General features: G+C 30.9%; 1 protein-coding gene across 2 annotated transcripts in view; it reads right to left on the bottom strand.

Annotated features, from left to right (window-relative positions):
• Window positions 1-2986, bottom strand: part of LOC137640573 (beta-1,4-N-acetylgalactosaminyltransferase bre-4-like) — an 18561-nt gene extending 15575 nt beyond the window's left edge. Inside the window, exon 1 of one of the 2 annotated variants that reach the window (XM_068373089.1) lies at window positions 2916-2986. The gene's annotated coding sequence lies outside the window, so the exon portion shown is untranslated. Of the gene's footprint in view, window positions 1-2901 lie in introns of both variants that reach the window. The other variant, XM_068373088.1, reaches the window with a different exon arrangement.
• Between the last annotated feature and the right edge of the window lie 298 nt (window positions 2987-3284).

Genomic DNA, 3284 nt, shown 5'->3' with positions numbered 1-3284 from the left:
ACAACGAATAGTTTGGTCTCTTCTTTACATAGTAGGTAGTAGTAGGTTGGACAGGGCACCAGCCACCCGTTGAGATACTACTGCTAGAGAGTCATTGGGTCCTTTGATTGCCCAGGCAGTACTGCATTGGATCCTTCTCTCTAGTTACGGCTCATTTTCCCTTTTCCTACACATACACCGAATAGTTTGGCTTATTATTCATATATTCTCCTCTGTCCTCATACACCTGACAACACTGAGACTACCAAACAGTTCTTCTTCGCTCAAGGGTTAACTCTTGCACTGTAATTGGTCAGAGGCTACTTTCCTCTTGGTAAGGGAAGAAGAGACTCTTTAGCTATGGTAAGCAGCTCTTCTAGAAGAAGGACACTCCAAAATCAAACCATTGTTCTCTAGTCTTGGGCAGTGCCATAGCCTTTTGTACCATGGTCTTCCACTGTCTTGGGGTAGAGTTCTCTTGCTTGAGGGTACACTCAGCTACACTATTCTGTGTTATTTCTCTTCCTCTTGTTTTTTAAAGTTTTAATAGTTTATATATGAAAGATTTATTTTAATGGTCTTACTGTTCTTAAAATATTTTATTTTGATTGTTAATTACTTCTCTTATATTTCATTTTTCATTGTTTCCTTTCCTTACTGGGATACTTTCCCTGTTGGAGCCCTTTGGGTTATAGCATCTTGCTTGTACAACTAGGGTTGCAGCTTAGCAAATAATAATAATAATAATAATAATAATAATAATAATAGTTATTTATCGTTGATACTACTTCCATGGTAATCAGTAGGGATCTACACTTTCTTGCGTAAAGATAGACTTATGTACGTGGATAGACATCATACACTTTCGCCCTCAGACCTCCTGTTACAAAACAAATCATTCTTTCCGAATCAATCGAGTATTTACCTGTTATACCACAAATAATTATTACTCTGTGCGTCAGAATGTTCACTCGTACGTCCGTTGACAATTACATAGGTTAAACCTCTTTAATGCTTTTGGAAATACAATGAAAGATATGGATCATTATTCCTTGATTAGACTTTCAAAGGTTTGTAAGAGTAAAATGACGTTGCTTGCTTAGCGAGATATCTTGTAAAATGAATATATCATCTATGGCTACTTCCCTTAACAGTAATATGAATCTTATTTTTGTTACACCGGTAACAGTATATTGCTTTTGTAGCAATATCATCGGAAAATCTTCTTATATCAAATTATGTAACATTTTTCTTAAATGGCCACAACTGATTATAAAGTATGTTCCTTTGGTCGCTGCAACCTTAACCATCCTTGTGAGCTAAGGATGGGTGGGGGTTTGGGGGAACCTATAGGTCTATCTGCTGAGTTATAAGCAGCTATTGCTTGTTATTTGAACATTTCGTATTCGTATGGAGGCCTACCCCTCAATTTACGGTTCTTTCCTTTTGCCTTTAAATTCGAAGTAGATTTAGCATTTGTTATGTTCAGAAATATTTGTCAAGGAAATTGATTTCATAGACCGAGATATTTAGATTTAAATTGTACTGAAATTTTTGTCGGGTTGGAATCGAGGCTACTGTTCTTCGCGTCTTTAGGACATCCTTGAGTGGTTTCAATATTCCTGAGTTTTAGATTAGCTTTTACATATTAAGTACATTATATATATATATATATATATATATATATATATATATATATATATATATATATATATATATATATATACATATATACTGTACATATATACATATGTATGTGTGTGTTTAAATATATATATATATATATATATATATATATATATATATATATATATATATATATATATATATGTGTGTGTGTGTGTGTGTGTGTTTATATATATATGTATATATATATATATATATATATATATATATATATATATATATATATATATATATATGTATATATATAAGTATATATATATATATATATATATATATATATATATATATATATATATATATATATATGTATTTATATATATGTATATATATATGTGTGTGTGTGTTTATATATATATATATATATATATATATATATATATATATATATATATATATATATATATATACTCTATAGTTTAGTTATAATGGTAAATGCATGTTAATTATCGAAATGGCACTTCAAATCCTTAAATCATCTTTTGCTAATTTCTAAATATATTTTCTTCACTGTTAAAAAAAAACCGTGATTTTAATTGGAAATTCTCCGTAAAAGTATATTGCCATAATTCAGTAAATACGGGTGACCGTAATACGTCAATATATCCGTTTTTTTTAAATGGTAAATGCCTGGCAACATTTATTCCATAACTTGTACCATTTTTTTTTTTTTTATGGCAAATTCATTAAGTGTTAATACACAAAGAAATTTAAGGACCACATTATGCGCTGTACGGTACAGTTAAATTGGGTGTAATAATTGCATTTTTCAAAACATAGGTGCTGCTATTAATAAAGTGGGAAGTAAAGAACTATGAAGCTCCATTCCTGAGGAAAGGGATTCTTTACAAATGAAATGATATGTCTTGTATTAAGAATCTTTTACATATTCCAGACAGGAGAGTGACGCGGTTTCTAAAGCGTTCCTTCTCATTAACTATTATTATTATTATTATTATTATTATTATTATTATTATTATTATTATTATTATTGTTGTTGTTGTTGTTGTTGTTGTTAGATAAGCTATAACCCTAGTTGGAAAAGCAAGAAACTATGAGACCAAGGGCTCCAATAGGGAAAAATAGCCCAGTAAGGAAATGGAAATAGAGGAAATAAATAAACGATATGAGAAAAGATTAACAATAACATATTTTCAAAAACAGTAACACACATACAAAGGGCATCATAACAGGTTTTTCTATCTATGTGTAAGGAAAACCACGAACTTTAAAACTTACACGTCTCGACTTACGTTTCCTGCGACGAGCTATAGTCGGTCGCACTGCGGGTCTAAAAATCTTCCGATTGACAAGGCTATTTTCGTATAACTGAGTATGGAAGCTCTTCTTCACAAACAGATGTCATAACACATGTTTGTTGATAACCGGAATGCACTGGAAAGGACCGAACAGTTTTGGGCGATTGGGATATCAGTTTATCTATACGGTATTTGTGAACAGGTGCGGAAAAAGCTTATTCGATTTTCCCAAGGACGTGATCAGAATTTATGAGTTCTGCTTTGCCAAAAAAAAAAAAAAAAAAAAAGGAAAGAAAAGTTTCAGAGAATCTTATGTTTATGATTTAGTCCTATCAATTTTAGTGATCAAAATTTAAGAGCTCT

This window comes from Palaemon carinicauda, chromosome 5 (genome assembly GCF_036898095.1).
Source record: "Palaemon carinicauda isolate YSFRI2023 chromosome 5, ASM3689809v2, whole genome shotgun sequence".
In the NCBI taxonomy this organism is placed as follows: Eukaryota; Metazoa; Arthropoda; class Malacostraca; order Decapoda; family Palaemonidae; genus Palaemon; species Palaemon carinicauda.
Note: the sequence above shows the minus strand (reverse complement) of the source record. Positions and strands in the feature narration are given on the sequence as shown.